The sequence below is a fragment of the Erpetoichthys calabaricus genome, chromosome 3 (genome assembly GCF_900747795.2).
Source record: "Erpetoichthys calabaricus chromosome 3, fErpCal1.3, whole genome shotgun sequence".
In the NCBI taxonomy this organism is placed as follows: domain Eukaryota; kingdom Metazoa; phylum Chordata; class Cladistia; order Polypteriformes; family Polypteridae; genus Erpetoichthys; species Erpetoichthys calabaricus.
The window spans coordinates 5,975,129-6,002,234 of record NC_041396.2 but is presented as its reverse complement, the minus strand read 5'-3'; the positions used below and the strand labels follow the sequence as shown (position 1 = coordinate 6,002,234).

At 40.1% G+C, this 27,106-nt stretch overlaps 1 long non-coding RNA gene across 1 annotated transcript; it reads left to right on the top strand.

Annotated features, from left to right (window-relative positions):
• The first annotated feature begins 1,883 nt into the window (after nucleotides 1-1,883).
• On the top strand, nucleotides 1,884-11,638 carry LOC127527274 (uncharacterized). Its single transcript, XR_007934573.1, has 2 exons — nucleotides 1,884-2,018; nucleotides 11,552-11,638. It is a non-coding gene; the product is annotated as an uncharacterized LOC127527274 (long non-coding RNA).
• The last annotated feature ends 15,468 nt before the right edge of the window (nucleotides 11,639-27,106 follow it).

Here is a 27,106-nt window from a genome sequence, read left to right as displayed (position 1 = left end):
TTTTCTGACGCTCATTTTCTTTTTCTTCAATCAATCTATTTGCTCGTATTTTTCTTTGTCTTTCAGCCTTTCTTTTGTTGATATTTACTTGCTGAGCTGACCATTCTTCCAGGATTTGATTATCTGTGTCTTTTGTCCTATTTCACGTGTCCTTTTTTTTGGGTGGCATGTTGTTAGTAGATAGTCACAGTAATATAGGCTTGTACGTCCATAATATTTTCTGTTACAGTAATACTGGCTTGTATATGGCTGTAATATGCGTCACTGTATTGTGTGCCTTTAATTTTCTCTCGCAGTATGGATTTTATGTGCACGAAAATAAATCTACTTTTAAAAGTCATCCTATTGTAATATCATGAAAATTCATATATTTAGGAAAACCCCTTCAACGACTGACACTTCACACTTTACCGGACCAAGCTTCTTAATCGCAAATCTGACTTCCTCAGAGTGAACACTTGCACAACAACAAACACTAATCCCACCTCTTTGGGGAAGCTGGTCTCCGCGTCTCAGTACCCGATTGGATTTTTCGTGTCTTATGTTTTAGGTCTTACCTCATTTACCGAAATCCGATTGGATCGGCAGCGCGATATTTAATAGGTCCCGCCCTCTCTGTCTTATGTGACGCATCAGGCGGCCTTTGAAGCATCTGCTTTGAAGCATCACACCGTGCCCCGTGCTTTAGGTCTTACCTCATTTACCGAAATCTGATTGGATCGGCCGTGCAATATTTAATAGGTCCCGCCCTCTCTGTCTTATGTGACGCGCCAGGCGGCCTTTGAAGCATCTGCTTTGCAGCATCGCACCGTGCACCGCGCATGCACACTTCACCAGAAGACATACACACACGGACACATGGACGCACACAGGGGTTTTATTAAAGAGGATATACAGTATATATATATATATATATATATATATATATGTACTGTATATACTTGTAATAGACTGTTAAAGATTATAATACATTGAGTAAAAATTCCATACTCTCTGATGTCCTGCTTGTTTGGACACTCGGGCTGCATGGGGGTTGCAGTTTTGATGGGGAGCCCTTTTAGGGTCCTCAGGTACCTCTTGAGTGAAGTTCTGCCTGACCCAGAAGTACTTCCTAGATGCAATGTGATAGAACTGAAAGTACTCCTGGGTCTAAGATAAAAGGAGCTGCTGGATATCATCCAGGCGAGTTGGAGTCGGGTGGAAGTTGACAAAGCTGCCCTGGGTTAAGTGGAGGAAAAGGAAAGAGGAGAGTTTTTTGCTTATGGTATGGTTAATATTACATCATCATAAAGAAGCCTTTTGCTAAAGTAATTTTTAATAATAAACCTTTTATTTGAATCCGGGACTTGTGTCACTGTGGTGGTGTCAGGGGGTTTGTGGTGCTCCAATGCCCCCTACTGTTCAGACAAGGAGGACGGCACCTCTGCTATTCATGGCCCAGCACACGAGTGCCACCAAATGTTTATTCCACTTCAGCCACTGCTCAGGTCAGGACATTCGGTTCCCACTCCAGTCAGGCTTTTCTTATCTTCATATTAATCAGTATGTCTGCTCTTTTGAAAATATTTGACAGCCTGAGCTCATACTAACTGATTTATTTAGACTTTTTGTCTTATTTTACTATTTCTTATGTCTCTCCTTTGATTATTTCAAAATTAAAGGCCTCCTTTGCACTTTAAAGTGCATCATTTATTCTCATTTCTATCACTTCTGTAATAAACATGTGGCTTACCTTAATAAGACTACCTTTAGGTCCTAATAGTCATATTTTGTGAATTACTGATAAAGAGACAAATGCTTCATACTCTGCCCATCTTACACACCAATGCAAATTAGTGGGATCACATTATAACTTTTTCATTGATGTATTTACATTTGTCTAAATATATAAAAGTGCATAATATGCCGAAGCTTTTAGAGATCCTGAGACCTCATCCTCTGAGACGATCACCATGTTCGCTGTGAAAGCAGTTTGCCTCATCGCCACCGTCACTATGCTTGTTGCAATGGTGGCAGCGGTGAGTATTAACGCTCTACTAGATGACCTCTTCAATATGTCTGGTCAGTGTGGCTATTTACTGTAAACATGAAATGAATATTGCAGGGTCTTCTCAGATATAATGCTATTAAATTCTTGTTGATTTTCAATGTTTACTTTATCTATTGTATATATAACTATGGAGTGAGCAGGACAGCAGTACTTGTGCACTTATGACATCTACAGATTTCTTTACGTTGTTGTTACAGTGGGTTCAGAGTGTGTTCAGACTCCTTGAACTTTCTGCACACATTATTGTGTCCTACATTTAATATCTGAAATAGAGAAATTTGCCATTCATCCCAATTAATCTACTCTCCATAACCCATAATGACAAAATGGATATGTATGTTCAGTAAGTTTTGGAAATTGATTTGGAAATTAGTTTGCAAAATTGATTCAAAATGAAAAACTGAAATCTCATATTCATCAAAGTATTCAGACCCTTCGTTCAGTATGCTTTAGTAGCCCCTTTTGCATTCATTTTTGGAAGATTATTTGTGTCAAATCTAAATGCAATCAAATGGCCAATCAGCATCAAAAGGCGGGGTAAGGGGCGTCAACAGTAGGGGAACGAGGCGGTCCAATCACGAGTGTGTTGTACTTGGAAATAAGATGGTGAACAGAAAGGAGTTGATAAGGCAAGGAGTCCACCATCTCACCGAATGGATGGAAGCTGGCAATCGAAATTAATATTCTTGCATGTCAAAAGAAGGGAAAAACAGTCTAATATCTGATTATCGCAAAGGGTATGAATAAAGAGCTACAAAGAAACCAAGCTTGGTGGCAGAAAGAAATGTTTTGCTGTACTCAGTAGGTAGTTAGAATTGCATTGACTAACTTTACACGTGTATACACTGGAATTGCTGCCAAGGGTTCTTCAACTAAGTACTGAATAAAGGGTAGAAATTCTTGTAATGATGTTCTACTTCAGATTTCTATTTTTAAAAACTTCGCAAAGATGTATTTTTCACTATTAGTCATTCTTTGGTATTGGATGTTGCTTGATTTTAGCTGCAACATAGCAAAATGGGAAAAAAGTGGAGGGGTCTGAAAACTTTCTGAATCCACTGTACAAGGGAAATGTATTGACTTGTTGATGATGATATTCCAGATGTCTTCATTTCATTTTAATTTTCAGTATGCTAGCTTCTCAAAGAGTTACCTTGTTTTCTTTTGGAAAAGGGTCATTGTTGTCTTTACGGAGCAGATGGGGACATCAATTCTGTCAGTGAGGTCTACAAAATGGAAGCAATAATGGCAGCTAATTGATCACCACAAGCATTTAAATTGCACTGAGACCTACCATGGAGTAGCTGCTCTCTTACAGATGTGAACGTCTCTCAGTCATCTGAGTGCCCATCAGGGATTCTTTATTTTTAATTTAATTCATTTTCAATGTCCTGTGATTGTCATGTGAAGTTATCATTGATATAGAAAAGCTAAGTCCAATGTTTTACTCTTCTGATCAGTCACAAATTTTTCTCTTTCAGGGTGCTCCAGATAAGAGAACTGAGACTTTGTGAGTATAGAGAAGCACATGCAGTGCTCTCCATACTGTCTGAGACAAAAACAAATTTTTCTTTGATTTCCCTCTGTGCTCCATAATGTAAAATTACAACTCAAACAATTCAGACATGATTAAAGTGCACATTATAGACTTTCACATTAGGTTATTCTCTTTCATTTCGGTTACACCATGTAGAAATGACAACACTTTCTCTGCATGATCACTCGACTTCATTTTATCCCACTTGGATGTGGGGTCAGTGTGATTGATCAACCTTCTACATGCAGCTCAGTCCATCACCTCCTCCTTAGTCAGACCCTATTCATTCAGATCTTCTTTTACTTTATCCATCCTACTCCACTTTAGCATTCATCATTTTCTCTCCCATCCCCATCCCTCTTTTGTCCACATATTCATTGTCTCTGCTCATAACATATCCGTACCACTTATGCCTACTTTCCTGTACTTTCTTAGATATTTCTCACGTGCTTATTGTAACCTCTGATTGTCTCATTTCTTATTCTGTCCTTCTTTGTAACTCCACACCACTCCACACCACAACAATCACAAAATTCTCATTTCTGCCTCATCGAACGTCTTCTCCTGCTGCGCTCCCTTTACTGACCGATCCTCACATACTTCTCTGGTACTCCTTTGCCTCTCATGCACCTCCAAACCTCTTGACTTGGCACCTTCTCCAAATCAATAAACACCCTATGTAAACACTCCTGTTTCTCCTGATGCTTTCAAAGAGTTTCTCAATGCAAAGACTACATCACTTGTTCCTCTCCTTGGCATAAAAGAAACTGCTTCTCCCCTATGGTGGTCTCTTTCCCAAGACTTCTGTCTTTAACCCTTTCCAAAGTGTTCCTTATGTGTGACATTAGCTTTATACCTCTATAGTTTCCACAATCCTCAATTTCGCCCTTCTCCTTGTACATGGGTACAGTCACACTGTTCCTCCATTCCTTTGGTATTCTGTCCTGTTCAGGTCTTCTACATTAGATCCTGAAACACATCTACTCCCTCTTTTCCTAAACTCTTACACACTTCTACTGGTATTGCCATCCAGTCCTGTTGCCTTTCCATTTTTCATTTAGTGCCTGCTTTACTTCCTGTCTCCTTATTCTTGGTACTTGTCCTTCATTTGAGACTCCAACCCACATATCACCCTTGGATTGTCTCCATTCAAAACCTTTTCACTGTACCTCTTCCATCTGTTTTTGATCTTATCATGCTCATCTCAGAACACACCTTGCTCATCTTTCATCTGCTTTATCTGACTAAAACCCATCCCAGTCTGGATTGTAGTCTTTGCTGTTCTAAAAGTCCTTCTTTTTCTTCATCTTTAATGTCCGGTTTTTCATACACCTCCTCCAAAGCCTTTCCCTGGGCTCTGGCCATTGCCTTCTGTGCCTCCTTGTTTGTCTGGCAATACATTTATTTATTTTTCTCCCTCCGTGATTGGCTTCTTTGCCTTCTTCTTAGCCTTTATCACACCCTGCACCTCTCTCTCCAGCTCAACATTTTCATTTGTGCCACATCTAACTTTTTCTCCAGCTATGCTCCTTTTACTGCCCAATCCTCACATACAATCCTCAATTACTTCTCAGGTACTCAATTACCTCTCATGCACCTCCAGACCTCTTGACGTGGTACGTTCTCCATCAGTTAACACAATTTACAAACCTTATGCAAAGACTGCATCAGTTGTTCCTCTCCTTGGCATACAACCAAACTGCTCCTCCACTATGATGATCTCTTCCCTAAACCTTCTCTCTTTAACCCTTTAATAAATTTTCATTATGTGTGACATCAGCTTTTTCTCACAATCCTCAACCCTGAATATCATCCCTCTCCTTGGGTACAGTCACCTGTTCCTCCATTCCTCTGGTATTCTCTCCTGCTCAGATCTTCTACATTTGATCCCACAACACATCTACTTCTTCTTCTAAACTCTTTCAAAATTCTACTGCTATGTCATCCAGTCCCATTGTTTTTCAAGTTTTCATTCTTTTTAGTGCCTCCTTTACTTCCTCCCTCCTTATTCTTGGTACTTATCCTTCATGTGGGACTCCAACCCCAAATACCACCCTTGGATTTTCTTCATTCCACAGCCTTTCACAGTACCTCTTATATTTATTCTTGATCTTATCATGCTTAAATAAGACCACACCTTGCTCATCTTTCCTCTACTATTTCTGACTAAAATTCTTCCCAAACTTGTTCATACTTGTTCATACTTGTTCATACTCTTCGCTATGCTAAAAGTGTTTTTTCCTTCTCTTTTTTCTCTAATTTTTTATGCAGTAAGTCCCTGAGATCTTGCCATTGCCTTCTTGTTTGTGCCAATTCATTTATTTATCTGCCTCCCTCTGTGGTGGTACTAGATCTTCTTTGCCTCCTTCTTAGCCTTTATCACATCCTCAACCTCTCTGTTCCACCACCATGACTCTTTGTCCCTATGCGGGCTCCTTCCTGTCGTCTTATCCCAACATCTCTTCAACTTCTCTTAATACAACTTTTCTATTCTTCTCCCGCCATTCCTCCACACTCTCATATGATTGCACTTCATTTCAAACTTTCTCCCTAAACCTGTTCATCAGCCTCTTCATCTTTAGATCTCCACCACTTCAGCTGCTTGCTCTGGTTTTATTCTCCTGCTGATTCTGATTTCCCAGTCCATCACCACACCTGACCCTGACTCCTCTGGATGAAGTTGAGCAGCTACTTTTATCTTAGACCTGAGAGTACTTCCAGTGCCAGGGCAGAACGCATTTGTAGCATTTCCAGTTCAAGCAGAAGTTCTATAAAGTAGAGATCTTGAATCCCTGCAGTAACCCCCTGACATCTGACAAGCCTGTCTTATTGGCCAGCATTCCTTGCGTGTCAGTAAAAGTAGCGCCGTCAAGGGATGCTGCCATCTACTGGGGAGCAGGTATTCCTGTTAGGTTGTCTCCCAATATTCTTACATCATACAGCCCCATTAGCTCCGTCCATCACACCGTCAAATCTGGCAAATCCCAGTCATTGTCCCAACGTTTAGTATCCTCACTCTTACCTTTAACTTACACGTATCTTTCCCCTCCTCACTCTTCCTCTTCTTCTGCTTCTTCTGGTCTGGTAGCCCATTTTTCCAATTCAATTCAATGTAATTACAGGATAACAGCAATTTTGTTATTTTACACAAGATGCATAAAACTGCAAATTACAGTGCAAAGAAAAGATAAGAGACAGTGGAAAATGTCAGTGGAATGCAGAAATAGTACAATATCTGTGTGTATAATTATCAAGACATACAGAGGATATACATTGCTCTTGGAAGAAGGTTCTGTAAACCTATGGAAAATACAAATCTGTGAGCTTCTGCAATCAGTGACAGCAGCGATGATTTGCCTAGTGCTGTAAAAATGGCAGTGATCTTTGGATGAGATATAACATCGTTGTCCTGATTCTCTGTGATCATAAAAGATCCTTTGTGAAGATCAGGGTGTTTCCTGATATCCTGGCTAAATTGGCCACCAAGGCCTAGTCATTCTAGCCCCTTATTCATCCCCCGTCTCTTATTGGCTAACTATCTCTCAGCACTTCACCGCCTAACAGCTAATGTGTGCTGAGCGTAATGGCACAAAAGTGGCTGCTGTTGCATCATCCAGATTGATGCTGCACATTGATGGTGGTTCAAGTGTCTCACCACTCACTATGTAAAGAGCTTTGAGCAGTGAAGAAAGCATTACATAAATGTAAAGAAATGTTATTATTATTATTATTATTATTATTATTATTAATAAAATAATACATTCTATTGTTGTTAATGGTAAATTTCCTGAATCTCAGTTTCATGCTTTTTTTTTTGTCCACTTGAAGTGTTGACGTTTTCAGTCAGATCTCTTTGATTTATTTGTGTTAAATTTATTCCTGAGCAGAATGCTGGACATTTTTTTCAGAGTGCATCATTTTAGTGCTTTATTTCTCTTACAGTGATGGGCCATTGTTTTGACTATAATAGGTAAGGCACTGAGTGTGAGACACCACATGAGTCTGCCGTTGTCTTTTCATTCTCTGTGTCCCAGTCAAGTCCGGCTAACCTCCTTAGCGTGACAGAAATGGGTAAAAGGGATTGAGCTTTATTTTCAACAACAAAAAAAGGTATTATGTGTAACAGAAACATGCAAATACCAACACATTAACAGAATTACAGTAGAAAAAACAAGTCTTGTGTCCACTGAGGTAAAGGTGAAGATTTAGTGCACAACCTTCATGTAATTTGTTTTGATACAGTCGTCAACGAATGTTTTTTTTTTTTATTTGTATTTATGTTGCCTTTTTATGACAGGAGTCACACATGCACACCAGAGTGTCTTCTTCGAAGCTCACCAATATGAAGTAATACCACCCCAGGAAGAAAGGGGGCACTACTGCTGCCAGTCTTATTGCCTTCTTCCCTCACAACCACAAGTAATCATCCCTTGAGGGCACCGAGGCAAAAGAAGCCCCGCCCCTTCTGGTCCAAAATTAAAGGAGACCGTCCACGGAGGATGGCGTCTCATTTTAGATGTTGACCAGGCTTCTGCACCACCCTGAGCCAGAACTACATCCATCTAAAACGGCCGAATGAAATGGCTATTTATTGACAAGAAAACACACTTTGAAGTGCTTGAGTTTTCTTCCATTGCTTGCTTTTTATTGAGATTAAACTGTTTTTTTTTTCACCCACTTGGCACACCAAGCCGTCTGCTTTGTTCTACACCTTTATTTCTCCCATCTAGCTAGGGTAGAATGTTAATGCCTGACACGCATGATTAACGCCGTCTGTTGTGTTATTGTAATCTACCATAACACCAAGCTTACTTCCACATTTTCTCCAACATGGACATTGACAGTTGCTGCATTGTGAACAGTGTTTGGGAGGGAGACGTCTTTTTTGTCCTTCCACTTCATTACAGTCATTTTGCCTTTTTGCCACAAAGCTACTGCACTATGTTTCAGTTTGGTGTGTTCACGGGACTGAATTGATCAGGCATATCATAGCAGTTCAGTCATACAGTGCAGTATGCATCACTTTTTCCTTTAAAGTAAAATCTCACGCAGTTCAGGTGCAGAATAGAAACTGCCCTTCATTATACAGTAACCTTGGTCACAGCACAGAAGATGTAGTGACACCATATTCACTGTACCTGCCATCTCAGTTGGTCCCTTTACTGGTGTGAAGTATCCTGTCTCAGATAATCCCAGAACTTGCTTTGCAAACAATGTAGAACTTAAAACCAAATTGTTCACAATGAGAATGAGAACATGGAAGGAAATATTAAGTTAAAGATCGAGCAACACATGACAAGGACAGAAGTTTTACTGAACAGTCAATATGGGTCCAAAAGAGGGAGGTCATGTTTCACTAACATGCTAGAATTGTATGAGAAGGCAACAACAAGATACCATCAGAGTGGAGCATATGATATTGATATGGACTTTCAGAAATTATTTGAAAAGGTGCCATATGGACATCAAGCTAAAAGATGGTGGTGTTCAGGTTGTGGTGTGTAGATGTGTGCAGAATTGGCTCAGAGACAGGAAGAAGAGGGTGATGGTGTGAGGAAACTTATTAGATTTGGGTGATGTTAACAGTGGTGTCCAGTAGGGATTAGCACCAGGACCCCTATTTTTAATTACATATAAATAATTTGATTTGAATATAAATAATAAGCTGCTTAAGTATTCAGATAATACCAAGCTAGGTGGACTGCCAGATAATCGTGAATCCATTGAACCATCACAGAGGGATAGCATACAGGCTTGGGGAGACTCGTGGCAGATGAAATCTAATGTCAGTAAATATAAAGTATTACATATAGGAAGTAAAAATGTAAGGTTTGAATACACAATAGGAGGTCTGAAGTAAACCTTATGAGAAGTATTTATTATTTATCATAGTGGACTCCACACTATCAACTGCCAGACACAGTTCAGAAGGTATTAAGAACACTAACAGAATGTCAGGTTATATGGGACTCTGATGTGTAGAGTACAAGTCCAAGGAAGATATACTCAAGCTTTATAACACACTGGTGAGTGCTGTGTGTAGTCATGGTCTCCAGGCTACAAAAAGGACTAGCAGAACAGGAGAATGTCCAGATGTCCAATAAACAAACACATTAAGAAGGAAATAAAAAAAGTCTTCACAGACGTGAGTCTCGAGTGACTGTTCCAAGATGGTGACACTTCTGATTAAACATAGGCCAGCCAAGAAGAGACGGGTCCAGGGTGGCTGTACACTGGAAGTGATGTCAGTGGTGGTAGCGCTGTCAGTCATCCAGTTGGCAGAGTAAGGAGGAGAAGAGCGTTAGTAAATACTGTAACTCCACACTGTGGAGAGATGAAGAATTATCACCTTTGAGCTGTTCCCAAGGCACACGTGTGTGACACCATATTTACATAGACTTCTGAGCCTGAGTCATTCTCAGGGTTAACACTCATGAGATTAACTCAGTTTTTCTATTTTTCTTAGTGGCACCTTTAGTTATTTTTAGTTTGTTGCTTCATGAGGGTTAAAGTGGGCTTAGGATGGGTCACTCAAGGACACTAAGAGACTTGTCCTGAAGCTAGTCCAGCTTTGTTTTGGCTGTAAGCTTCAAGTCATTGAAATGCTGAAAGGTGAACCGTCACCCAAGTCTGAGGTGACATGTATTCTGGAGCCGGTTTTTTTCAAGGACCTCTCTGTATTTGGCTGCATTCATCTTTACCTCAACTCTAACCTGTCTCCCAGCCCCTGCCTTTATGAAGCATCCCCATGGTAAGATGATACCACCAGCATGTTTCACCATTGGAATGGTATTAGGAAGGTTCAAAGAGTTCAGTTTTTGTCTTATCAGGCCAGAGAATCTTTTTCCTCAAACTCTAAGGGTCCTTTAAACTATAAAATGCATTTTACTCAAGAGTGATTTCTGTCAAGCCTCTCTCTCTACCATAAATACCTGATGGATGAAGTGCTGCCGAAGTGGCTGTCCTTCTCGCAGGTTCCCACATCTCAGCAGATGACCATTGGGTTTTTGCTTTCCCCTCTGTCTAAGACCCTTCATGCCCCATCACTCAGGTTGACCAGATGGCCAGCTTTAGGAAGATTCCTGGTGGTTGAAAACTTCTTCCATTGCACATTCATGAGGTCACTTTGAACAGTCATAATTTTAGAAATGGTTTGATAACATTTCCCTGATTTATACTTCACTACAACTTGTTTCTGGAGGTCTACAGAGAGATCCTTGGACTTCAAGGCTTGGTTGTTGTCCTGACATGCAGTGTGAATTGTGAGACTTTCTGTACACAGACACATGTGTCTCTTTCTAAATGATGTCCAATCCATTCAGTTTGCTACATGTGGACTCCAATCAGGTTCTTGACACATCTCAAGGATCACTAAAGCAAACAGGATACACCTGACCACGATGTGGAGTGACACAGCAAACTGACTGAGTACTTCTAGGAATATATGAGAGATTTTAGTTACAGATTTTTAAAAATTTGGTAACTGTTCTGAAAAATATGTTCACACATTGTCATTTTGTTTTTCTGAATGTAGACTGATGGACAAAAATTGACAATTTTTCCATTGAAAATTAAATCTAAAACACCATAAAGTGTGCAGACAGTGAAGGGGACGGAATACTTTCTTATCCCAATGCATTTCACACGGAGTTGGAGCAGCTTAGCGATTAGCTAAACAAACAGGCTTGATGGGCTGAGTGGTTTCCTCTCGTTTGTTAAATTTCTGTTGCTTCTTATGTTCTCTGCAAATTCTATTTTATGTGAATCATTTCACTCATTTTTACTTAACTTTATTAAAAAATCTTCTTTTGAGTATCATAACCCATCTTGGCTCCTTAGTCTCATCCCCTCAGCTAATAACTGGCCTTCTTTTCCATTAGTTGTCCTGCAGTCCTTTAATTGAATGTTTAATTGTTATGTTTGCTGTAATCTGCTCATTCATTTTGTTCCTTTTTTCTTCTCAGATGAAGAGATGTCAAGCATCCACTGAAGGCTTTAATCACTAAAAACCCTGTGTAGTCAAATTTTAATAAAGTAGTCATGCATACCTATTCCTTGTGTCTTCAATTGTCAAACTTGATAGATAACATATATTTCTCACTCCACCATGATGTCTCGTGGATTCCTTTGATTTCAGACATTCCTATGAATGATCAAGTTTAATGGATGCTATACAACCACTGGAAACCCCTTGTGTTTATAATCCTTAGTGAGGTATACAATCCCCTTTGATGATAATGATGATGGCAGCAGAAGCTAAGACTTTCAAACCAAGATCTTGAAAAAATCAGCATGTCTGTTTAAATGATATGAAAACAGCAAATAATCTCATGTGCAGTTTAGCAAAATCATCCCCAAAATTAATTTGCCATTTATTCATTCGTTTTCCACCACTTATCTTAAGGGGGCATCAATCTAAGGAATGAGGCCCATTCACCCTTTTCCCAGCCACACTTGCCACCTCATACTGTGGGATTTCAAGGTGTACCAGATGCCCAGACCACCTTAATTGTTTCCTCTTAATGCGGAAGATCAGTGGCTTTACTCCAAGCCTCTCCAAGATGTCTGCACTTCTCGCCCTCTCTAAGGAAGAGCCAAGCCACCCTGTGGAGAAAGCTCATTTTGGTCACGTGTACCCACAGACTCATTCTTTCAGTTGTTACCCATATGTCATTTGGCAAGCATTCTCTCAATTTACAAAATTCAAAACTAAGTTAAATGATTTTTTTTGGTGTGTATAAGTTTTTTTTTTTTGGACTAGAAAGCAAGCAATATTTCTCAATAAGTCTTATTCCACAGCCATAGTCACTACATCTTCCGTAGGTTGCCAACACTGCCCCTATGTTCAATTTTCTGCTTCCTGCACTTGCCTACTTAGACATTCATGCGGCTGGTTCATTTTTCCAAGTTCTACAGCTAAATCTATACATGGAGAATAATGTGAAAAATGGAAAATATATGTGCTAATTTGTTTGCAATGTTTTGCTCATCACTACTTTTCTTAAAAAAAAACAACTGGATGTCAGATACTCAAGTAACATAGCATAACAATTCCTAAGCCTGATGTATCCATTACAAACTTGAATGTGACCAGGGTCAGTATTGAGAGCACATGGCACTAAACAGTAACAAAACCTTGAAGTGGTGCCATCCATCACAAGTCACAATCACACACACATCATGTTTGTATTGTCAGAGGAGCATCAGAATCCACAGCTGCATTACATCCCAGTGTGGCACCTACTCAGCCCAGAGCCACAGGGCACTACAGAAAGTAGAACATGGAATATTAGTGGCACACAGATAATCCTTCTCAGTGTAGGATGATGGGCTTCAAAAGGTTTGGAAATTACCATACAACCATTCCCAGAATGATGAGCATTCAGGATTTAATGTAATATTTGTATACTGTATTCTTCATTCTACATTTAATGCTTTATATTTTAGTACTGTCACACACACGTGAGTAGGGGGCAGCCAAAGGACCCGACATGTCGCGTGAACCCACAATACAGGGGAAGAAGCCGGTGTACTCTCTACTCTCTTACAGGAAGGATGATCTGCAAAAGAGCCCAGGGCCGTGAGTTTATTCCCCGTTCTATAACCAGATGCCCGGGCTCCGTCCGCATCGTATAGTCACATGTCGTCCCTCCCCGAGGACATCACTTTACTCCCAGGATTCCCTGTTGTTCCAGACATCCCTTTTGCCGTCTCTGCCTCTACAAGCACGCCATCTTGCCACCAGAATGTTGTCTGTGCTGATGAATACAGCTAGGCTGTTTGTACTGACCCTAAAAGATACTATACGGGGATGGTTTCTCCAACACTTAATCTTATACTGTATCAGTGTGCTTACTTTTACAGTACATTAAAATTTATTTTACACAATTCTGCCCAAGCAATTATGCAATCCAAAATTCTTCTGTAACAATTATTTAAATGATTCTTCATTGTCTGCCTTTTCTCCCAGTCTGGTATAATCTGCAAAACTAAATATTGTATTATTGATTATATCTCTATCCCGATCACTTATGTATATTTAAAGCAGCAGCCCCAGCACTAATCACAGAGGGACACAATTTTTAATATCATCAGAATCTGAAAGAGTTCCCCTCACCATTACCCTATACTTATATGTTAAAGACTGTTTTATGGCCAATCCAGTGTACAACATGTAAGCTTCCTCTGTGTCTGGTGGTAAATTAATTTTTCCCAAGGACTGGGATGAAAAATAATTTTGAAAGTAAAGGTTTGGATGAGTACATAATTATAAGCATATTGTATAATGAGCGGGGGGCACCACCAAAACCCCAAACCCCAGACCCAATAATACCCAACATAATCTCAGGTTCAAATAATGGATTTTTAATACACCAAGTACGTTGAATAGTAAAGCACAGCCAATAATCATTCAAATAAAGAAATTCCAGTTCTCTGCCTACCAGCTCTGAATCCTCAAGGTAAGTCATTGGACTCCTTTTATTCTGGACTCAGAATGGCTTCTGGTAATCCAGGATGACTTGTGAGGAGCACTTCCAGGATGTTTGAGAACCAGTACAGTCTCCGACAGCTCCTCATTACACTACCCAGGGAGCTTGACAGTGGGGCACATCCTGATTCCATTTCCCATGAATCCCTCCTTTTGGGTGTACAAGTTGGGACGCCTCCATCCGACTACTGCCACCTAACACCTATGGGGGAAGAAAATGCTCCAGGCCTCCAGGATTCCAACTTTAATAAAATAAACAAATAAAATGCAAAAAAAAAGGTGCTTTAGGCATGTCTCTCCAAAAAACTGGATTTTACAGAACATAACCAAGACATTTTGTGACGCACAGTCCTGGAATAAAGTATCTTTGGTGCCTCAGTCTGTCAGCTCTCATTGTGCCAGCTTGGACACCCACAAGCAGGGGTTTATGGGAAATGGAATCTGGATGTGCAGCACTGTCAGGCTCCCTGGGGGCTGCAAGGGGGTGCTGTTGGGGAAAGACTGTCCTGATTCTCAAACATCCCGGCAGTGCCCCCCCAAGTCATGCTGGGTCCAGTATGAAAGGAGCCCGCTGCTTTACATTGAGGGTTCAGAGCTGGGAGGCAGCGGGTGACACTCAAATGGAATTTTATTATTCAGATGGTTATTGGCTGTGCTTTATTGTACAAGTGTGTTTGGAGGATTAAAAATCCATTATTTGAACCAGTGATTGTGTTGGGCATTATTGGGTGTGGGGTTTGGGGGGGTGCACCCTACTGCTTACACTATTTATATATAATTATGTACTCATCTAAGTTCTTACTTTCAAATTTATTTTTCCTTTTAAAAAATTAATTTATCACCAGACACAGAGGAAGCTTACATTTTCTACATTAGGTTGAGTACAAAACTGTCTTATAATTATAAGCATAGGGTAATGGTGAGGGAAACAGATTCAGATGATATTAATTACCTGTGGAATTGGTGCTGTGGCCACTGCTTCATTTAATATACATAAATGATCACTACAGGGATATAATCAATAAGATTATAAGATAAATTTGAAGATATAACCAAACTGGGAGAAGGGGCAGACAATGAAGAATCAGTTACATAAAACTGGTCTACAAAAAAAATTGTTTTTGTTTGCTTCTGGGAACTTCAGAGCAGCTCTTTGTTAAGTTTTTTCACACTGATTTAATATAAGAAATCGGAATTAAGCGAGCATGTCAGGTTTTTGAAATACACATCATTGACATTTGGACACTTTTGAATATCAATATAATATATCAACATGATATCTGGAGTTTGGACTATGTCCCACCAAAATTGTTTTGATGCGTTTATTCTGATAACAAACCAGAAGACGATGCCAGAGACACGTTAAAGCATATTTCTGTCAATTTACCTCATTATAAAAGTGATGTCAGCGTGCCCAAAAATGTTGGAGGCACTCGCTTTTGCGCTTGTACTGTACATCCGTCTCTCTTTGCAAGAATCAAAAGTAGTCACCCATCATGCTCAGAGTGAATTTTCCCTGATATCAGTTTTCCATCACCTTTATATTTTGATTAAATCTTTCCCCATGCTCATCTCTGACATCGCCCAGATTTGGTGGAAAAAAGTCGAGATGAGAATGTAAAAAATGCGTCTTCAGTGACATTCTGGCTCCCATAAGCAGATATGCTTTCAGCAGGTTCTCCACAAGCTCAGCATTATTCTCTGCTCTGTGATTGCCAAGAAAATTCTGGACAACCCACATGAATGCTTTCCATGCTGCTGATTCAGTTGGCTTCAGTGTCCTTTTGAACTCATTGTCAACCATCAGTTCCTGGATTTCAGGAACAACAAAAACACCTTCCTTAATTTTGGCTTCACTTTTTTCGAGACCAAACTTATTTCTTAAATGCTGAAAAGCATTGCCGTTTCTGTCCATTGCCTTGACAAAATTTTCAAAGTAATGGTGAATCTAACAAACAAAATGTCCTGAAATGCAATGTTATGTTTAACAGTAAAACCTCTACCTACTGCAGTGTCATGTCTGAGTTGTGTCATTATGCTTTAGAGTCATATAAGATCAAGTAATCAGTAACAAATATTTTTTCTGCTAATTAAAAATTAATAATTTTTAAATAAAATTAATAATGACAAGGTAAACAACTCGCAGCTGTTAGTAACGTGTGGCAATTTTTTTTTTTTTATCTCAATGGCATCCCTAGTGGAATTAGCGGTATTTATCAAAATGGTTCCAAGACATCATAACTAAAAAACGGGACATGCTGATTTGGAGTCAGCAAGTGAAACATTAAAGTAAAGATGAAAGACTCCCAGTAGCAAAATGCTTGTTGACCAGCGTAATTGTTACAGAGCATTATTAGATAGTATACTGGCTTGGATAGATTTGTGTAAAATGAATTTTAATGTACGTTAAAGGAATTAAATATTAAGTAATTAAGTAAAAGTAATTAAGTATTAAATGTAGAATGTGGAATGTACACATATTATAATAAATCCTGGATGCTCATCATTCTGGGAATGGTTGTATGGTAATTTCCAAACCTTTTGAAGCTCATCATCCTACACTGAGAAGGATTATCTGTGTGCCACTAACATTCTGTGCTCTGCTGTCTGTAGTGCCCAGCGGCCCTGGGCTGAGTAGGTGCCACACCAGCATGTAATGCAGCCAAGGATTCTGATGTTCCACTGACAATACAAACATGGTGTGTGCTGTGATGGATGGCACCCCTTTCGGGGTTCGTTACTTTCTAGTGTCATGTGCTGAAAAAGCTGACCCTGGTCACATTCAAGTTTAAATTGGATACAGCAGGCTTAGGAATTGTGCTACGTTACTTGTGTAGCTGATATCCAGTTTCTTTTTTTTTAAGAAGAGTAGTGATGAGCAAAGCAATTTGTGTGAAATTAAATTTGCAGTTCACAAAAAAAACTTTACCTCATATGCTTTTCATTTTATCTGTAACATTACTCTCCATGTTCTGGTGTAGAACTTGGAAAAATGAACCGGCTGCATGAATGTCTAAGTAGACAAGAGCACGAAGCAGAAAAAAAGTGCATTGTGGTTTAGGGAAGGAGATGTGGAACACCTGGGCAGAGTTGTCAGTCTAGGGACAATGTAATGACTATGGCTGTTGTCGCAGTTGATGTCTTTGTCCACCTCTTGAACCCTCAGGTACCACTCTGAACACCAGGGGAAAGTACAATAACTATTTATTTTGTATTCACGTGCACAAAGCACCCTCCACTCCACACTCATAAATCACAATAATAAATCACTCCTCCTTGCCCAGACACTTCGCCCTCCTACCTCCCAGCTCAGCTCAGTGTCTGGGCTTTCCCATGAGTCCTTTATACACCCTGACCCGGAGGTGCCTCTGTTCCATTACCCACAATCCGTATTTCTTCCGGGTCAGGGTAAACAGTTCTTTTCTTCACCCCAGGAGCACGTCATTCCTTCCTGTCACGTGACCGTGACGTAGTCCCGGGTTATAGGGCACATAAGAGCCCACAAGCTCCCCTACAGCGACTCCATGAGGCCCTGCTGGAACTCGGGGCATGATCATGCTGTTGGGAGAGCTTCTCCTGGCGGCCTGGGGGTGAGGGCCGGAATGGGAAACCGGCAATCCACCACACTGTGGAATATGCATTAATGGAGAAATATTCCTTGCTTTCCAGTCCAAATAAAACTATAAAAACACAAAAAAATTATTTAACTGAGTTTTGCATTTTGTAAATGTAGAGAAGGCATACTAAATAACCTTTAGTTAATGATTGAAAGAATGAGACTGCAGGTGCACACAATCAAAATGAGCTTTCTCCACAGGGTTGCTTGGCTCTTCCTTAGAGAGGGTGAGAAGTGCTTGGAGTAAAGCCACTGACCCTCCACATCAAGAAGAAACAATTGAGGTGGTTTGGGTATCTGGTACAGATGCGTCTCTGGACGCCTCCGTGTGGAGGTTTAACGGGCACAACCAGCTAGAAGGAAACTCAGGGGAAGATCCAGCACTTGCAAAGAGGATATGGGCTGCATCAGGAGTGGGCAGGAGGAGGAGGAGGAGTATAGGAAACTAATCAAGGACTTTGTTAAATGGTGCGACTCAAACCACCTACAACTGAACACCAGCAAAACCAAGGAGCTGGTGGTGGATTTTAGGAGGACCAGGCCCCTCATGGACCCCATGATCATTAGAGGTGACTGTGTGCAGAGGGTGCAGACCTATAAATACCTGGGACTGCAGCTGGATGATAAATTGGACTGGACTGCCAATACTGATGCTCTGTGCAAGAGAGGACAGAGCCGACTATACTTCCTTAGAAAGCTGGCATCTTTCAACGTCTGCAATAAGATGCTGCAGATGTTCTATCAGACGGATGTGGCGAGCGTCCTCTTCTACGCGGTGGTGTGCTGGGGAGGCAGCATAAAGAGGAGGGATGCCTCACGCCTGGACAAACTGGTGAGGAAGGCAGGCTCTATTGTAGGCACAGAGCTGGACAGTTTAACATCTGTGGCAGAGCGACGGGCGCTGAGCAGACTCCTGTCAATCATAGAGAATCCACTGCATCCACTAAACAGTATCATCTCCAGACAGAGGAGCAGCTTCAGTGACAGACTGCCGTCACCGTCCGGCTCCACTGACAGACTGAGGTGATCGTTCCTCCCCCACACTATGCGACTCTTCAATTCCACCCGAGGGGGTAAACGTTAACATTATACAGAGTTATTGTTTGTTATACCTGCATTGTTATCACTGTTTAATTTAATATTGTTTTTATCAATATTAAATTTTATGTTGCTGCCGGAGTATGTGAATTTCCCCTTAGGATTAATAAAGTATCTATCTATCTATCTATCTATCTATCTATCTATCTATCTATCTATCTATCTATCTATCTATCTATCTATCTATCTATCTATCTATCTATCTATCTATCTATCTCTATTAGCTCTAAAATGACATGGAAACGCCTTGGAATCCAACAGCATGAGTTGATAAGTGTGGTTGTGAAAGGACGTATGGGCCTCATTGCTAAGACTGTTGCCCCCATGACCTGACTTCAGGAAAGTGGTACAAAATGAATAAATAAATGGCAAATTAATTTTGGTGACAATTTGGCTAAACTGCATGTGAGATTATATTCTGTTTTTCATATCATTTAAACAGACATACTGATTTTTTGAATATCATGGTATGAAAGTCTCAGCTTCTGCTGTCATCATCATTATCAATAAAGGGGATTGTATACCTCACTAAGGAACATAAACACAAGGTGTCTCCAGTGGTTGTATAGCAGCCATTAAACTTGATCATTCACAGGAATGTCTGAAATCAAAGCAATCCACGAGAGACATCATGGTGGAGTGACAAATCTTTGTGATCAATCCAGATTGACAATTGAAGACACAAGGAATAGGTATGTATCACTACTTTATTAAAATTTGAATACACAGGGTTTTTAGTGATTAAACCCTTCAATGGATGCTTGACGTCTCTTCATCTGAGAAGAAAAAAGAAACAAAAGATGAATGAGCAGATTACAACAAACGTAACAATGAAACATTCATTGAAAGGACTGTAGTACAAAAAATAGTAAAGAAGGCCAGTTGTCAGCAGAGGGGATGAGACTAAGAGGCCAAGATGAGTTATGACACACAAGAGAAGATTTCCTAACAAAGTTAATTAAAAATGAGTTAAATGATTCACATAAAATAGAATTTCCAGAGAACATAAGAAGCAACATAAATTTGACAAACGAGAGGAAACCACTCAGTCCATCAATCACGTTTGTTTAGCTAATCGCTAAGCTGCTCCAACTCCGTGTGAAATGCATTGAATTTAGAAAGTATTCAGTCCCCTTAACTGTCTGCACATTGTATGCTGTTGTAGATTTTATTTTCAATGGATAAATTGTCCATGTTTGTCTATCAGTCTACATTTAAAAAACCAAAATGATAATGTGTGAACATTTTTTCGGAACAGTTACCAAATTTTAAAAAATCTGTAACTGAAATTTCTCATTTATTCCTAGAAATACTCAAAGAGTTCGCTGTGTCACTCAGGTGTATCCTGTTTGCTTTAATGATCCTTGAGATGTGTTATGAACCTGATTGGAGTCCACCTGTGGAAAACTGAATGTATTGGACATCATTTAGAAAGACACACATGTCTCCTTGTGTATAGAAAGTCTCACCATTCACACTGCATGTCAGGACAACAACCAAGCCATACAGTCCAAAGATCTCTGTGTAGACCTCCCCAAACAAATTGTGGTGAAGTATAAATCAGGGCAAAGTTACCAAACCATTTCTAAAATTATGACTGATCAAAGTGACCTCATGAAATGTGAAATGGAAATATTTTGCAGCCACCAGGATTATTCCTAAAGCTGGCCATCCGGCCATCCTGTTTGATGGTGCAAGAAGGGTCTTAGACAGAGGGGCAAGTAAAAACTCAATGGTCATCTGCTGAGGTGTGGGAACCTGTGAGAAGGAGAGCCACTTCGGCAGCACTTCTTCCATCAGGCATTAATGGTAAACAGTGAGGCTTGACAGAAATCACTCTTGAGTAAAAGACATATTACAGTGTGCAATACTTGATATTTACTAAAATTAAATTTCATCTGCCACAAATCTGCCCAAACCTGTATGCTTTCCAAGTCCCTGTGTGATGGTTCAATGGATTCTCTATTATCTGCCAATCCACCTATCTTGGTATCATCTGCAAACTTAACCAGCTTGTTATTTATATTCCTATTCAAATCATTTATATAAATTAAAAACAGTAGTGGTCCCAGCACTGACCCCTGCTGGACAACTCTTAACATCACCCAATTCTAATAAGTTTCCTCACATCATCACCCTCTGCTTCCTGTGTCTGAGCCAGTTCTGCACATATCTACACACCGCACCCTGAACTCCCACTTCAAGATAAGATATCAAGATAAATAATATCATACGCTCCACTCTGATGGTATCCTTTTCTTGCCTTTTCATAGAATCCCAGCATGTTAGTAAAACATGACCTCTCTCTTTTGAACCCATTTTGACTGTTCAGTAAAACATCTGTCCTTGCCATGTGTTGCTCAGTCTTCTCCTTAATATTTCCTTCCATGTTTTTGTTCTCAATTGGAAAGATTCGGATTTAAGTCCTACAATGTATGCAAAGCAAGTTCTGGGAACATCTAAGACTGGATACTTTACATAAGTAAAGGGACCAACTGAGATTGCAGGTAATGTCAATAATGCATCACTACATCATCTGTGCTGTCACTGGTGGTCTGTTTGCTTGATCAACGTTACTGTATAACAATGGACAGTTTTTATACCACACTTGAACGGCATGAGATTTTTCTTCAAAGGAAAAACTAATGCATATGGCTCTCTTCGACCAATCCGCCATGATACGCCTGGTCATTCCAGTCATGTGAACATGTCAAACTGAAACATGGTGCAGCAGCTATGCAGCAAAAAGGCAAAATGATTGCAATGAATTGCAAGGACAAAAAAAGTCTGCCTCCCAAGTACTGTTCACAATGCAGCAACTGTCAATGTTCATGTTAGGGAAAAATGGGATGTAAGCTTGGTGCTATGGTAGGTTACATCGTTGGTTGTTGAGTGGCTTTAACCAAGGTGTTCCAGCCAGCAAATGTTCCAGAGACATCTGTCTGTTGTTTGTACCAAAAGTTAGTGAGTTCCTACATGAATTAATGAAGAGTGACAGGCAGTGTAGGCCTCACTCATAAGCGGCACATGGATAGGCCGCTTGTGCGTGTTTCTGTATGTGTAAAGTTTAGGGAGTGAGGGAAGACCAGTCCAAAATGAACTTGTTGAATTCTACTAATCTCACAATCATAAAATATTCTTAATGGAAAAAGTGAAAAAAAAGATTTCATTCTGGCCACAGAGCTCCGATGAAAGTGTCCAGCAGCTATGCAGAATGCAAGCGCCATTTAGATGTCCGTGACTCCTCTCAAAGTGTCAGAAAGGCTGCAAGCAAACACTCAATTTTGCAGCAAAGCACAAGCTGAAGTAAAACTAAACTAGAAACTAAACAGAGACTCTTTTTGATAAATGTTTTAATAATGGGCGGCCTCTCTCTTCCCACTTCTCACCCAGAGAGAGCATCTGGCTTTCTTCTGCCAGAAGATTCTCAAAACACAGGAATGTTGAATGAGAATCAAAAACTGCAATAAGCTACAAATAGACTGGCTGTACAAAACATTTTAAGTTCCTACTTTTCCTTTCAGCTTTCCCATAATACACTTCACTCCTCTCCATCTTGACAAAACTTTCAGTCTTTGGCGGTTTACCTGAAATCTGTCAGCTGAAAATATGTCACCGTATATAGGCCATTTTTAATGTTTGTTCTCCAATGACACAAAGTTTGTCAGGATTTCTCCTTACTTTTTGTCTTCTTCATCCTCTTCATTTATTCCTATTTCTATGTGGGGTTGGTGTGCTTGATCAACCTTCTCCTTACCGCTTAGTCCTGCACCTCATCCTTAGTCAGACCCTATTCCTTCAGATCTTCCTTTACTTTATCCATCCCTATCCCTCATAACCCTAACCCATGTATTCATTGTCTCTCCCCATCACAAGTCCATACCACTTTAGCCTACTTTCCTGTACTCTCTTAGATATCTTTCCCATTTTTATTGTAACCTCTAATTGTCTCATTTCTTATTCCGTTCTTTGTAACTCCACACAACCATCACAACATTCTCACTTCTGCCACATCTAATGTCTTCTCCTGCTGTGCTCCCTTTACTGACTGATCTTCACATACTTCTCTGATACTCCTTTGCCTTCATGCACATCCAGACCTCTTGACGTGACACCATATGCAAACCTTCATGTGTTTCTCGATGCTTCTCTGTGAGCTTCTCAATGCAAAGACTACATCAGTTGCTCCTCTCCCTAGTATTAAACCAAACTGTACTTCCCCTATGGTGGTTCTCTCTTTAACCCTTTCCCAAAGTTTCCTTGTGTGTGACATCAGCTTTATCCCTCTATGGTTTCCACAATCCTGAACATCTCCTATCCCCTTTTAAATTAGTAGCGTCCACTTCTCTGGTATTCTCTCCTTTTCAGATCTTCTAAATTACACCCCACAACACATCTACTCCCTCTTCTCCTAAACTCTTCCACAGTTCTGCTGGTATTTCATCCAGTCCTGTTGCCTTTCCATTTTTCATTCTTTTCAGTGCATCCTTTACTTCCTCCCTCCTTTTTCTTGGTACTGGTCCTTCATTTGGGACTCCAACCCCAAATACCACCTTTGGATTGTCTTACTTCTACAGCTTTTCAAAGTACCTATTCCATCTGTTTCTGATCCTATAATTCTCATTTTAAGACAACACCTTGCTCATCTTTTCATCTGCTTTATATGACTTAAATCCTTCCCGGCCTTGTTCCTAGTTTTCACTGTTCTAAAAGTTCTTTTCTTTCCCCCTCTTTTGTCTCCAGTTTTTCATACATCTCCTCCAAAATCTGTCCCTGGGCTCTTGCCAATGTCTTCTTTGCCTCCTTGTTTGTCTACCAATACATTTCTTTATCTTCCTCCCTCTCTGATTGGTACCATGTCTTCTTTGCCACCTTCTCAGCCTTTATCACATTCTGCACATGTCTGTTCCACCACCATGTCTCTTTGTCCCCAGGTGGGCTCCTTCCTGTCATCTTATCCCAACATCTCTTCAGCTTCTCTTAATACAACTTTGCTGTTCTTCTCCCACCATTAATCAACAATCTCAAATGACTGCACTTCATTTCAAACTTTCTTCCTAAACCTGTTCATAATCCCCATCATCTTTACATCTCCACTACTTTATCTTTGGGGCTGCTTCCTCTGGTTTTTTCTCCTGCTGGTTCTGATCTCCGAGTCCATCACCACCACTTTATGCTGCACTGTCACACTTTCCTTATTTTTGACCTTACAATTCTTTAACTCTTTAAAATGAATTCTTCTACGCAAAGAAAGTCTATTTGGCTTTCCATAATCAGTTCTCACAAGCTGGTTCACTTTCTTTTCAAAAAAATGTGTTACCTCTTACCAAATCAGATGTCATGGAAAGATCTACTATCCTCTTCCCTTTTCTATTTCTCTCCCCAACTCTCCATCCCCCACAATGTCCCCCTCAATGTCCCCTCTTCATCATCTTCATCTCTCTTCTCTTTCTCACAATCCCATTTAGATCACCACCAACCACCACCTTTTCTACTTCTTGTACTGTGCTAAGCTCTTCATCCATTTTTGCCCAGAAAACCTCTTTCCCCTCCTCACAGCCCACTTGAGACATATATGTATATTATAGCCTCATAATGGCGTCTCATAAGAAACGCCTCTCATCAGCAGTGATGACAAAGTGTATTGTTATTATTTGTAACATTATTATACTTTCTACACTTCTGACTTTTAGTGTTTTGCACGTTTTACCATAGAAATCTGAGATTTAATATAAATGTAATTTTTCAAGCAAAAAATGTTTGTTTTTTTGAGAAAAAAGTGTGCAATGTAGAATTAGTGCAATATCTGTGAGTATAACGATCAGGACACACAGAAGAAGGTTCTGTAAGCCTATAGAAAATATAAAACTGTGAGCTTCTACAATCAGTGACAGCAGAGATGATTTGAGCAGTGCTATAAAAATGGCACCGTCCTTGAGATGAGATGAAAAATCGAGGTCCTGACTCTCTGTGCTCATAAAAGATCCTTCGTATAGAGTAGGGTGTATCCCGGGGTATTGGTTAAATTACCCATCATGGTTTAGTCATTCTGGCCCCTAATCATCCTCTGTCTCCATCTGGCTAACTCTCTCTCAAGACTTCACCACCTAACAGCTAATGTGTGGTGAGCACACTGGCTCAAAAATGGCTTCTGACGCATCACCCAGGTGGATGCTGCACATTGGTGGTGGTTGAAGTGGCTCTCCATTCACTATGTAAAGTACTTTGTGTTGTGAGGACATTTTATAAAAATGTAAGAAATGTTATTAGTGGTTGATGAATTTTCATGGTCTCATAATTATAATGCTTTTTTTGTGTCTACTTGGAAGTGTAGATGTGTAGATATCTTTGATGTTCTTGTATTTATTTTATTTCTCAGCAGAATGTTGGACATTTCTTTTCAGAGTACATCACTTTAATGCTTTACTTCTCTTACAGGCACTCTCATGTGTTATAGAGCGTGATGGTAAGGCACTCAGTGTGAGATACCATATGAGTCTGTTGTAGTCTTTACTCTGTCTGTGTCCCAATAAACTTCAGTTAATCCCCTTAGCATGATAAAAATGGGCAAAAAGGATTGAGTTTTATTTTCAACAACAAAAAAAAAAATATTATATTTAAAAAATACATGTATAAATACCAAAGATGTAAACGCCAAAACGTTAACAGAATCACAGTAGGAAAGATAAGTCACTTGTCCACTGCGGTACTGGTGCAGATTTAGTGCATGTCCTTTTTTCCATTTGATTTGACTGTTCAAACAGATGTCAGAAGATTTTCTGTAATATTTTTTTTTGTTGCGTCAGCATGACATCTTCTATTCTCACCTAAATTAAGTAATACCACCCCAGGAGAAAAGAGGGCACTGCCACTTCCAGTCTTACCCCCTACTTCACTCACAGCCTCGAGTAACCTTGAGGACACAGAAAAAAAAGAAGGCCCGACCCTTCCAGTCCGATATAAAAGGCATCACCAGAGGATGGCATCTCATTTTAGATGTTGACCGGGCATCTGTGCTGCCCTGAGCCAGAACTACAACCATCTAAAACGGCTGACTGAAATGAATATTTATTGACATGAAAACACACATTGAAGTGCTTTATTCATCTGACTAGAAGAGTTAGCAAGTGTGGCTGGGAAATGCTAGGATGACCTGCTTAGCACCACAACATTTCTTGCCACATTCCTGAGTTGTCATTCCCACACCTGGCCACACATCCTTTTTCCATCACACATCTTTCACTTTGGGGGTACGACCCTCTCCCATCTGCTTCTCCTTCTTTCATTCTTACAAATTTAATAAAATAAATAAATAATATACAAAAAATGGTGCTTTACGGATATCTCTCCAAAATGCTGGATTTTACAGAACATAACAAGATGTTTTGTGATACACAAACCTAGAATGAAGTCTCTTTCATGCCTCGATGTGTCAGCTCTCATTATGCCAAGTTTAGATGTCACATTCCCTAGCATTGCAAAGTCCTACTATTGTAACTATTGTGAGTGCCATGGACAACAGAAGGTCATCCCAAAAGGACGACAGCATGGCCTCCTAACAAGATGGAAGGTGCCAGGGGATGGACAAAAAGAAGCCAGAGGCCTGGAGCAGTTCCATCCCCCATTAATTACGTGGGAGTGGTCTGCTGGAGGAGTCCCAGCTTTGACAGACGCAAGGAGGGGTTCATGGGAAATGGAATCTGGATGTGCACCACTGTCAGGCTCCCCGGGTGCTGCAAGGGGGCACTGCTGGGGGAAGACTGTCCTGGTTCTCAAAATCCTGGCAGTGCTTCCCACAAGTCATTCAGGGGCATTTAATCCATTCTGTGTGCAGAATTAAAGGAGCCTGCTGGCTTACCTTGAGGAGTCAGAGCTGGGAGGCAGTGGGTGACACTCAACTGGAACTTCATTATTTGAAGGATATTATTGGCTGTGCTTTATTGTTCAAGGTGCTTGGTGGAAAAATCCATTATTTGAACCTGTGATTGTGTTGGGCATTATTGGGTCAGGGGTTCGGGGGTTTTGGTGGTACACCCTACTGGATACACTATATATGTATAATCCATGTGAATATGAAATTATATTTTGTTCTTCATATCATTTAAGCAGACATACTGAATTATTCAAGAAGAAAGCCAAGATTTGGTCATTATTATTAAAGAGGATTGCATGTCTCACTAAAGAACATAAACACAAGGTGTTTCTAATGGTTTCCATTTTTTTTTTTATCTTTTATTGAATTTATTAACAGCATGTAACATTCCATGCAATCAAGTCAAACTTAACAAAGCTAAATTCAATTCAACCCCCACCAGT